Here is a 12,809-nt window from a genome sequence, read left to right on the forward strand (position 1 = left end):
CAAAGTTGCAGTTTTTAACTTCTTTAAGTTTAAGTGGAGTTTAGGCACAAGTTTAACATTTACAACATATAGCAAGCAAGCATGCAAAGAGTATATGAGCAGCGGAAAGTAAGGCATGCAACTTGCAAGAATGTAAAGGGAAGGGTTTTGAAAGATTTGAGTGGAAAGCAACTTGGGGAAGGCTAGAGATCAAGATTCATATGGTAGGAATTGAATATCTTGGCCTCAACACATGAGTAGGTAGTTCTCTCTCAGAAATGGTAAGTTGGAAGTGTAGGTTCGTTCTGATGGCTCTCTCCACGAATGAAGAGGAGGTGGAGGGGTATATATAGCCTCCACACAAAATCTAACCGTTACACACAATTTACCAAACTCGGTGGGACCGAATCAACAAACTCGGTCGGACCGATTTAGTAAACCTAGTGACCGTTAGGATTTTTGATGGGACCGATATGCAACTCGGTAGGACCGATATGATTAGGGTTAGGGCATAACGTAATCTCGGTAAGACCGATTACACAAACTCGGTGGGACCGATTTTGGTAATTAGCTAACTAGAGAGTTGGTCAGGCAAACTCTGTGGGACCGATTACTCAAACTCGGTGGGACCGATTTAGTAATAAGTTAACCAGAGAGTTTGCATTGTAATCTCGGTAGTACCGATTACACAAACTCGGTGAGACTGATTTTGATAATGGACATACACAGAGAGATTGCAATCCCATCTCGGTGAGACCGAGATACCTATCGGTGAGACCGATTTGCTTAGGGTTTGTGGCAGTGGCTATGACATCTGAACTCGGTGGTGCCGGATAGAAAGAATCAATAGGGCCGAGTTTGACTTCAGGTTTAGGTCATATGTGTGGAAGTGGGAAAGTAGTTGAGGGTTTGGAGCATATCACTAAGCACTGTGGAGCAAGAAACTCATTAAGCAACACCTCATCCCTTCTTGATAGTATTGGCTTTTCCTATAGACTCAATGTGATCTTGGATCACTAAAATATAAAATGAAGAGTCTTGAACTTGAAGCTTGAGCCAATCCTTTGTCCTTAGCATCTTGAAGGAGTTCCCACATCTTTTAGTCAATGCCACTCCATTGTTGAACTTGTCTGAAATGTACTAGGTAAAAGTGTTAGTCCAACAAAAGATATGTTGACATTAATTACCAAACCCACCTAGGGAGCACTTGTGCTTTCAATCTCCCCCTTTTTGATAACTGATGACAACATACATCAAAGCTTTAGATAAAGATATAGAGAATAGCAAGTAAAGCTTTGGAAAGATGTGTAACAAGCATAGGCTCCCCCTACATGTATGCAATCATGTGAATATAGAATATAGAAGCATGTGAGAGCATAACCATGACAGAGTAGGCAATGTGTTACATGTATCTTGGCCATATGCATCAGAGCAAAGAATATTAAAGAAAATACCTCCATGCTTATGAGTCCTTCTTGCAAACAATATGTACATCAGCAAGAATTCCTCATACATATGAGTGTGATGCATATACTTACCTTGTAGTCTTGAGTTGGCTTAGGGTGGAATGAACCTGCGTAAACAAGGTTAGATAACACAGATACATCTACTAGCCAGAGCAAACAGAAGAAACCACAAGAATACCAAGACTGGGATGACATGTAGAGAGTGAGTACTAAGTACCACATTGGATTAGACATGTCCCCAAGAGTAAAGATATGCAATGAATTTAAATAATTTCTTTCCCTTGGATGTCTTGCTCCCCCTGAATCTAGCATGGGATACTGGGAGAAGATAGGGAACAAAAAATCAGAGTTGAAAGATATAAATGAACAGAGCTAATGCAAACTAATGCAAATAAGCACATATGAACATATCTTTTCCCCTCAATAAGACATGTGGCATCTCTCCTCTTGAACACCAAGCATCTGAGATCCTTGACAAATACTTTCTACTTGAGTATTCTCTCCCCTGGAGATCTCTTTCTCCCCCTGAGGAGGTGATACTATCCCTCTGATGTGATCTCTCTAAGTGATAAGCTTTGATGTGATCTCTCTCTCCCCCTTTGACATCAATTTCCAAGAAGGGTTTGATCCTTGAGTCACAGCACACAACATTTATAAAAATGTGATGCTTGTAGAGGACAAGATTCATTGAGTGGAGCTGGATCAGAAGAAACACAGAATATGTGGCAAGCTGTTTTTCATGTTGGGAAATCGGTGGCACCAAGTGGTATGCTTCGGTTGTACTGAAAGGATTCAGTTGGACCGAAAACAACAAATCGGTGAAACCGAGTTCATCACAGAGAAAACACTTGTCACCTCAGCTCACTAGACTAGTAGGGTCTCACAAAGATTTGCAAGGAATTTACTGAATGATATGCAATGAATTGGATGCAGAAAATGCAGAGCAAACAAAAAGAAATCTAGATGAAGTTTTTTTTTCTTGAAAGAGGAAACAAATATGCATGAGACAAATGCAAAAGCACAGTAAAGAACATGAGAGAACTTCATCTAGAGATGGTCGGCGACAAAGTCACCTATGTTAGAGTATATTGACTTAGGAGTCAAGTGAGATCACTTGATCATAGGTCATACTCATTGTTTAAGCTCAAAATTGGGTTACCATTTTTTGTTTAAGCATCTTGATGTATTCACATCTTGTCGAGTTGCTTTAGCTCATGACTTGGAGTAAAGCTTCTCTAAGATGGAATAGCATACCTTGGTTGGTGGTGTAGAACATGTAGTTGAACTTGTGTGGGTTGCTCAAGGTTGATGTAGCTCATCAAGAGTTGGGAGCACCACTTGGAATTTGAGTCCATCTACCTACATGGGTTAGTTCTTGCAAGGAAAAGCACTTGTGTATCCAAAAATGATAATCATGAAGCTCAACATAGAGTTTGTCAAAGGATGTGTTTGAATGGTTTCGTGCTTCCTTGTCTTCAACCACCATAGTGTAGAAACTTGGTGATGTAGAGATTGCTCAAGATGTGAGTAGATTACAATCTCATGAAATTTGATTCAACCAAGTACCTACATGGGTTAGATAACATGCAAGATACAAATATATCCAAGATATAAGACTTTCATCATAAGAGAAATATCAAGGATTAGTCATAAGCTCATGTCTTGCATGTATCCAATGGAGTTTCTACTCCAAGTTTGAAGCATCAATGATGTTCAATTCTCCTCTCAACCTGCAAACACTTTCTCATCAAGAGGTTTAGTGAAAATATCCGCTAATTGTTTTTCGGTGCGAACATGCTTAATATCAATGTCACCATTAGCAACATGATCTGGAATGAAATGATGACGAACTTCAATATGCTTAGTTTGAGAATGTTGCACGGGATTATGACCAATTTTGATAGCACTTTCATTGTCACAAAGCAATGGAACATGTTTCACATATATCCCATAATCTTTAAGAGTTTGGGTCATCCAAAGTAATTGAGCACAACATGAACCAACGGAAATGTATTCCGCTTAGGCGGTGGATAAGGATACCGAGTTTTGCTTCTTGGAAGACCAAGACACAAGAGATCTACCAAGAAATTGACAAGTACCCGAAGTGGACTTTCTATCAACCTTGTCTCCGGCATAGTCCGAGTCGGAGTAGCCAACAAGATCGAAAGAGGCCCTCTTAGGATACCAAATGCCAAAATTTGGTGTATGGATTAAGTATCTCACTATCCTTTTCACGGCCTTAAGATGACATTCTTTAGGAGCAGCTTGATATCGTGCACACATGCACACACTTAGCATGATATCGGGACGTGAAGCACATAGATATATAATGAACCAATCATAGAGCGATAAACCTTTTGATCAACCGGTTCACCATCTTTGGTCAAGTCAAGATGTCCACTAGTAGGCATGGGTGTAGACATACCTTTGCATTGTTGCATATTGAACTTCTTGAGTAAGTCCTTGGTGTACTTCGTTTGAGAAAAAAAAGTACCTTCCTTAGTTTGCTTGATTTGCAACCCAAGAAAGAATTTGAGTTCACTCATCATAGACATCTCAAACTTCTCCGACATTAGCTTTCCAAACTTTTCACTAAAATGAGGGTTAGTTGAACCAAATATAATATCATCAACATAGATTTGGCACACAAATAGTTCTCCATTAACCCTTTTAGTAAAAAGTGTGGAATCAATTTTCCCAATTTCAAAGCCTTTTTCAATAAGGAACTTGGTCAAGCATTTATACCACGCTCTAGGAGCTTGTTTAAGACCATAAAGGGCTTTCTGAAGTTTGTAAACATGATTTGGTTTCTTAGGATTGACAAAGCCGGGAGGTTGCTTAACATAAACTTCCTCCTCTATTTCACCATTTAGAAAAGCACTTTTAATGTCCATTTGGTACAAGGTGATATCATGATGATTAGCATAGGCAAGTAAGATGCGAATGGACTCAAGTCTAGCAACAGGAGCATAAGTCTCACCATAGTCCATACCTTCGACTTGTGTGTAGCCTTGGGCGACGAGACGTGCTTTGTTGCGAACTACTTGCCCATCTTCATCTTGCTTGTTGCGAAACACCCATTTGGTACCGATGATGTTGTGGTTGTTGTCGGGCTTCTCAACCAATGTCCAAACTTGGTTTCTCTCAAAGTTGTGTAGCTCTTCATGCATAGCATTTATCCAATCCGGATCTTCCAATGCTTCTTCGACCTTCATAGGTTCAATGCTAGAGATGAAAGAATAGTTTTCACAAAATTTAGCTAAACGAGTTTTAGAGCGAGTGATTCTCCCGGTTTGAATATCATTGTAGATTTGCTCGACGGGATGGTCTTTAGCAATTCTTGCTCGAACTCGTGAAAGCTTTTGCTTGGTTCTTGGTTGAACTTCTTCTTCATCTTGTTCTTCTTCTTGGCCTTCTTCATTGTTGGCGTTGTCGTTCTTTTGTCATGGTGGAGAAGGAGGTCGTTGACGTTCATCTTGATGCACTTCCTCGTTTTCTTCATCTTGGTGTGTCCCACTTGTGGATGCTTCCGTATCAATTCTTGGTTCACCTTGTCGTGAAGTAGAAGCTTCCAATTGGACGGACGAGGTACTCTCCTTCACCTCCGTTGGACGAACCTTGCCAATAGACAAGTCTTGGATTGCTTCCGAAGGATCTTTGTCTCCTACATCAATTGGCAATTGCTCTACTTGCGAGCCGTTATATTCATCAAACTTCACATCTACCGTCTCTTCAACCTTTCGGGTGAAATTGTCGTAGACAAGGTAAGTGTGAGAGTTTGAGCCATAACCTAGTAGGAAACCTTCATGAGACTTAGGAGCAAATTTAGAACGACGATGCTTATCAAGAATGTAGCACTTTGAGCGAAATACTCGAAAGTATCCAACTTGGGGTTTGTTACCGGTGAGGAGCTCGTATGCCGTCTTGCCGAGTAGCTTGTGAAGATACAAGCGATTTGTTGCATGACAAGCTGTCTCAACCGCTTCTGCCCAAAAGTGCTTCGGTGTCTTGTACTCATCAAGCATCGTTCTCGCCATTTTGATGAGCGTCCGGTTCTTCCCCTCAACAACTCCATTTTGTTGAGGTGTGTACTTAGCCGAGAACTTGTGTGAAATCCCTTCTTCATCAAGAAAGGTGTCCACATTTGTGTTCTTGAACTCCGTTCCATTGTCGCTGCGAACCTTCTTGATCTTCACTTCAAATTGATTTTGGGCCTTCCTAGCGAAGTTTTTGAAGATCTTTTGGACCTGCGATTTATCATCGAGAAAGAACACCCACGTAAATCTTGAAAAATCATCAACTATAACTAGACCAAAAGAATTTCCACTGAGGCTTTTATAAGCGTTGGGACCAAAAAGATCCATATGAAGTAGCTCGAGTGGCCTCCTTGTGGTCATGATGTTCTTCACGGGATGCCTTCCTCCAACCTGTTTACCTGCTTGACAAGCACTGCAAAGTTTATCCTTATCAAATATGACATCGTTAACACCAAGGATATGATTCCCTTTAATAAGCTTGTCAAGGTTTCTCATACCAATGTGACCTAGTCGTCTATGCCATAACCAACCTTTTGAGGATTTAGCAATGAACCAAGTTTTAGGTTGTGCCTTTTTAGAGAAATCAACAATGTAAAAGATCACCTCTACGTATGCCGGTAAAGACCATTTTATGATTGTCTCGACGAAACACTTGGCAATCTACTTCAGTAAATAGGACATTGAAACCGAAATCAGCAAGTCTAGATACTGAAAGTAAGTTGTAGCCAAGAGATTCAACGAGCATGACATTTTGTATGGAGCTATCATGTGATATGGCCACCTTACCAAGGCCAACCACCTTAGCCTTTGAGTTGTCACCGAAAGTGACATACTTTCGAGGACTATCATTTTCAGCAAGCTCACGAAACATGTCTTTATCTCTAGTCATGTGATCGGTACATCCACTGACAAGAACCCATTCCTTTCCTCTTGACACATATCCCCGAAGATTTGCCATAAGACCAAAATGCCTCATTGCATCATCAAGATCGAAGTCACTATCATCATCCTCATCATAGTATCCATGTTCAACATCGTCATGTGGTGGATCAAATCCTAGAGAGGGTGATTCGTTAGAGTGAGTTTGACAATGATCTTGCTTATGAATTTTTATAGCTTCGGAAATAATATCACTAATAATTCCAACATCTCCTTTGGCACGCATAAGGTTTGTAAGTTCAAATAGACGATCACCAAACATAGGATCACTACTATTCATTTTACTCAAGGCAATAGACTTATAGAGAATTTCATCTAGATTTTTCAAGGAATAATTTGGAAAGCGTTCCTCAAGAAATTTCCATATAGTGTAGGCACACTCAAGAGTAGGCAAGATTCTAATTAAGTTTCTAGGCAAGCCTCTAGTGATAAGATTAACAGTTCTAAGATTTCTAGTCATGTCAATAGATTCATCTAGAATAGGATGCATAGGATCAACATGAGGTGCACAAGGGCTAGCAATGTACTTGTTCAAATGATATTGATTGAAAATTACAAGCATCTCATTTTTCCACTCATGAAAATACTCTTCATCAAGAATAGGCACTCTATGTCTAAGACTCCCCAAAGTAGACTCATCCATCTTCCTCCAATGATGATTAAACCAAGGCAATGGAGACCAATGCTCTGATACCACTTGTAGGACCTTGAGAAGAGGTGTCTAGAGGGGGGTGGGGTGGGGTGATTAGATACTAAGTACTAAAGTTGTAGTTTTTAACTTCTTTAAGTTTAAGTGGAGTTTAGGCACAAGTTTAACATTTACAACATATAGCAAGCAAGCATGCAAAGAGTATACGAGCAGCGGAAAGTAAAGCATGCAACTTGCAAGAATGTAAAGGGAAGGGTTTTGGAGGATTCAAACACAATTGGAGACACGAATGTTTTTGGCGTGGTTCCGATAGGTGGTGCTATCGTACATCCACGTTGATGCAGACTTCAACCCACGAAGGGTAACGGTTGCGCGAGTCCATGGAGGGCTCGACCCACGAAGGGTCCGTGAAGAAGCAACCTTGTCTATCCCACCATGGCCGTCGCCCACGAAGGACTTGCCTCACTAGCGGTAGATCTTCACGAAGTAGGCGATCTCCTTGCCCTTACAAACTCCTTGGTTCAACTCCACAATCTTGTCGGAGGCTCCCAAGTGACACCTAGCCAATCTAGGAGACACCACTCTTCAAGAAGCAACAAATGGTGCGTTGATAATGAACTCCTTGCTCTTGTGCTTCAAATGATAGTCTCCCCAACACTCAACTCTCTCTCATAGGATTTGGATCTGGTGGAAAGAAGATTTGAGTGAAAAGCAACTTGAGAAAGGCTAGAGATCAAGATTCATATGGTAGGAATTGAATATCTTGGCCTCAACACATGAGTAGGTAGTTCTCTCTCAGAAATGGTAAGTTGGAAGTGTAGGTTCGTTCTGATGGCTCTCTCCATGAATGAAGAGGAGGTGGAGGGGTATATATAGCCTCCACACAAAATCTAACCGTTACACACAATTTACCAAACTCGGTGGGACCGAATCAACAAACTCGGTCGGACCGATTTAGTAAACCTAGTGACCGTTAGGGTTTTCGGTGGGACCGATATGCAACTCGGTAGGACCGATATGATTAGGGTTAGGGCATAATGTAATCTCGGTAAGACCGATTACACAAACTCGGTGGGACCGATTTTGGTAATTAGCTAACCAAAGAGTTGGTCAGGCAAACTTTGTGGGACCGATTACTCAAACTCGGTGGGACCGATTTAGTAATAAGTTAACCAGAGAGTTTGCATTGTAATCTCGGTAGTACCGATTACACAAACTCGGTGAGACCGATTTTGGTAATGGACATACACAGAGAGATTGCAATCCCATCTCGGTGAGACCGAGATCCCTATCGATGAGACCGATTTGCTTAGGGTTTGTGGCAGTGGCTATGACATCTGAACTCGGTGGCGCCGGATAGAAAGAATCGGTAGGGCCGAGTTTGAGTTCAGGTTTAGGTCATATGTGTGGAAGTGGGAAAGTAGTTGAGGGTTTGGAGCATATCACTAAGCACTATGGAGCAAGAAACTCATTAAGCAACACCTCATCCCTTCTTGATAGTATTGGCTTTTCCTATAGACTCAATGTGATCTTGGATCACTAAAATATAAAATGAAGAGTCTTGAGCTTGAAGCTTGAGCCAATCCTTTGTCCTTAGCATCTTGAAGGAGTTCCCACATCTTTTAGTCCATGCCACTCCATTGTTGAACTTGTCTGAAATGTACTAGGTAAAAGTGTTAGTCCAACAAAAGATATGTTGACATTAATTACCAAAACCACCTAGGGAGCACTTGTGCTTTCAGCATGTGACAGAGTGCAACATTGCTCAGCTACAAGGCATGATGGATAGAGGTCTTTGCCTGACACATGAAGATGCTAATTCCATCACGCACTCCTTGGATGCGTGCGGGGAAAGCAAATAAGAAACGCACCAGGCTGAAGGTTGGTGAAACGGTCAACCGCAGAATTCTAGATGGAGATACTATATTTATCAACAGGCCACCAAGCACCGACAAGCACTCAGTCCAAGGAATGTATGCCCGTGTTCATAGTGATCACACCATCAAGATCAACCTGCTCATATGTGACCACTTGGAGCAGATTTCGACGGTGACTGTGTCCACATATTCTTCCCAAGGTCAGTGTCAGCAGGGGCTGAAGCTACATAGCTTGTCACAGTGGAGAAGCAGCTGGTGAGCTCTCACAGTGCTAAACTGAATTTTCAACTCAAGAATGATTGCTTACTAGCTTTAAAGAGAATGTCTAGTAGAGAGTATTCTACAAGGGAGGCCAACCAATGTAACACCCCAAAAATTTAACCAAATTTTTGGTAATTAAAATTTTGCCAGGAGTTTTAAATTTTTTCTTTCTGGATTATTTCTGTGGAGTTCAGAGCATCTCTTTTAATATTGAGGATAATTATTTTTCCTAGTGGAGCTTTCCAAAATATTAAACTTCTATGCTCCCTGTATAACTATTTCTAAATCAGTAGATTTATTTATTAAATTGTTTCACCCTGAGCTTTAATCATTAAAATGGCTTGTTTTAAATTTTGGAGCTCTGTTTATACTGCAACCAGTTGATAACTTTAACTAATATTCCAACCAAAATTTGGAGATGTATTGTGATGTCTCTAAATCACTTTTGTGCAATTATATAGTTATTTCATTGCATATTTTGAGTGTTATACCTGTTTTTCAGATCTGGTCCAGTGGGCACTTTTGCACTACAACCCATTTAGATATTTCCCTAGAGCCTCCACCAAAATTATGGGATATCAGTAGTAGCATGCCATCCAACTTTATGCAAAAACATAGTGATGTTCTTTGGAAAATTTGAGTGCATCAACCTCTTATTCATTCTGGACCAGACTTGTGTTTTCTACTGCAACCCCATCCTTCCTTGCTCAAGTGACCTTGTGCTTTCTCATGCTTGTAGCCAACCCTGCAAAACCCCTAAGTCCAGGAGCATGCACTCTTTGGAACATTTTTGGTCCATGTAATGATGCCATCTACTCCCTGTCCAGAAGTGTAGTTTTGCAAAACTTGCACTAGCAAGTTTCTCCTTTTTGCAAACTAACTTCACCACTCTCTCTTACATCCACAGAGACACTGATCTGGAGATTTTGGCCACTCCAAGAACTACCTAGGTGCCTTTGGCATTTTGTCAAACACCCTGAGTGCACAGCCAGATTTGGCATGACTTCAAGTTTACTTAGTAAACTTGAACCCCTGACCAATCCACCATGTCCCTTTAGTCCCTTGCTAACCTTACACTAGTCCTGTTTCTTGCTAGCTTCAACCGCGACCTCTAGGCTACCCTGGCATTTCATCGAGCATGTCCCGGGCGTGCTCTGGGCGCGCCCAGAGCGTGCGTTTGGCACCCACGAGCGCCCGAGCCGCCGCGTCACGCCCCGCACTCAATCCGGCCCGTGACCGGTCCCAGCCAACACTCCGTGTTCCCCTGCACCGCCACACCACCCCGACCAACCTGGCACCCCACAGCGCCACCGTCAGGACGGCCGTGGCGGCTAGCTGGCGGACGCTTGCAGCCCCGGCCGTGTCGGCGCCGCCCAAACCACCGGCGCTTGCCACCTGCCTCCTAGAGCAGTGCGTGCTCATCCACAGCGTCGTCCTCTAGCGCGCGTCGCCGCCACGTCGCCCTAGCTACAGAACGGCGGTCGCCGGCAAGCTTATCCACGACCGCCGTAAACCGACCTCCATCGCCTATATAAGGAGACCCCGAGCTCAAACCCGCACGCAGGCAACCTCACCCTGTCCCACTCGTGCCCCCTTAGCCATCAATCGACGGGAGAGGGTCGTCCCCTTCCTCTCCGGCAACTCCAGCCGCCGTCACTAACCAGGCCACTCCGGCGCCACCACAGCCTCCCCATCCCCACTCTCTCCATCAGGAGCTTTCTTTTCCTCCCGTGAGCCCGTCCCCCTGCTCCATTTTGATCGGGAGCCACCGCGGCCCAAAAATCACTTTGTCCCCAAAGCCTCCTCCGCCGCGAAGCTCGCCGCCGGCAGCTCACGCCGTCCCCGCCGACCCAGCGACCATCGGGAGGACCGCCCCAGTCTAGCGGATCCATCCCCACCCTCAGGGGCCCGTGAGAAGCCGCCAAACGCCGGCGACGATCGCCGGAGTCCCCGCCTCTGTTCGGCCAGAGGAAGGAAAGGGAAGGAGACTGGTCAAACCTGACTAGTGGGGCCCCCTGGACCCACTGGCAGTGACTCAGACGCAATCCACGCTGGATAAGTGGAAGCGCATTTTCAAAATGCGCTTTCGACGTGTATGTATATTTCGAAGCGTTTCCTTTTTCTGTTTTTTTAAATAACAGGTTTTTGACAAAACTTTGACCGGCTGTATCTTTTTAAATACAACTCCAAATGAATTAATTCTTTTTCCTACCTCTTTCAAATATTGTCTAGTTTATTATAAGATTTATTTGAAAAAATTTCAAGACAACTTTTTGTGCTGTTTTGTTTTTGTGTGTTAATTCATATATATTCGTTTAAATAGGATTTTTGAAGATTTCAAGATGTATTGGATGCACCCTTCTGTCCCATGACCTGAAGGCAAGCATTCTGAACCCTGGTGTAATTTATGTGTGTGTTGTTTGAATCGGTGACAGCACCACCGCGACACGTGCATACGTCATTTTATGTGAGGAAGTGATCCTACTTATGAGTGCATTTTAATGAGTTTATGCTAATGAAGTTGACATGATTTGTGATGGAAATCACCGTCATACGTCTTTCATGCATACGAGAAGGGAAGCCGGGAAGGCCTCTGTCTTGGGTAGACACGGTCTTGTCCCTAATACTCCGTCGAGACGGTCATGTCCGGTATGGCATGAGGGATATGCCGCGTGATGTTTCTATTTGTTGTTTGAAGTATATGCATTGTTATGCTAATCATGCAGGATATATTACAACCTCCTGAGTCGACCGTAGATCGAGTCTTGTGCCAGTAACCCCCATACTTGCTTCGTACTACCACTCGTCTCTACGATAAGTAGAGTACGGTTCAGTAAGTTGTCAACCCCTTTCCTAGCACACACCGTACAGAGAGGCCGTGGTGGAAGATACTGGAGGCATCCGGTAGTCATGCCACCGGGTCCGGGAGCATGGGTGTTTCGGTTGTAGCCGAAGGGGGTAGCTTCCCCAGTCTTGCGCGCGGTATAAATTTTGTGATCCCATCTTACGTCGAGGTTGTAGCCTCCCCACTTAGAGTTTTGCTTGACAGGTGTCGTGGGTGATTCCAGACACATGCGAGTTAAGCTGGTGTGTGCAAGTTAGGTGTGTTTCCAACAAAAAGACCATAGACGGAATTAGTCCCGATGGACTAATGGAATCCGTTACTCGTGGGTAAAGAGTACACCCTCTGCAGAGATTAAACCTATTTGAATAGCCGTGTCCATGGTTAAGGACTACAGTCTGGGATGGGTCAAGTGTCGGTCTTAGTGTCGGTCTTCGGAGGTGAAACTGTTAAACCAGAACTGGAATTACTACCTGTGACTTGTGATAATTATGATTATTATTATTGTTGACTAACCCGTGTTATTATTGTTATTATCGAGTATCTCTGGGATGGTTCTACCTCCGGGATATTCACTATGATTGTTTCTTTTAAAGCCCTTTATGTGGTGTCGCTCAGACGCCCGACTGTGGCATTTCTTTTAAAGCCCTGTATGTGGTGTCGCTCAGATGCCCGACTGTGGCATTTCTTTTAAAACCCTTTTATGTGGTGTCGCTCAGACGCCCGACTGTGGCATTTCTTTTAAGGCCCTTTATGTGG

At 43.1% G+C, this 12,809-nt stretch overlaps 1 pseudogene; it reads left to right on the forward strand.

Moving 5' to 3' along the window:
- LOC119350952 overlaps positions 1-12,809 on the forward strand; it is a 24,859-nt pseudogene that overhangs the window by 1,769 nt on the left and 10,281 nt on the right.

This window comes from Triticum dicoccoides, chromosome 1B, assembly GCF_002162155.2.
Source record: "Triticum dicoccoides isolate Atlit2015 ecotype Zavitan chromosome 1B, WEW_v2.0, whole genome shotgun sequence".
Lineage (NCBI taxonomy): Eukaryota > Viridiplantae > Streptophyta > Magnoliopsida > Poales > Poaceae > Triticum > Triticum dicoccoides.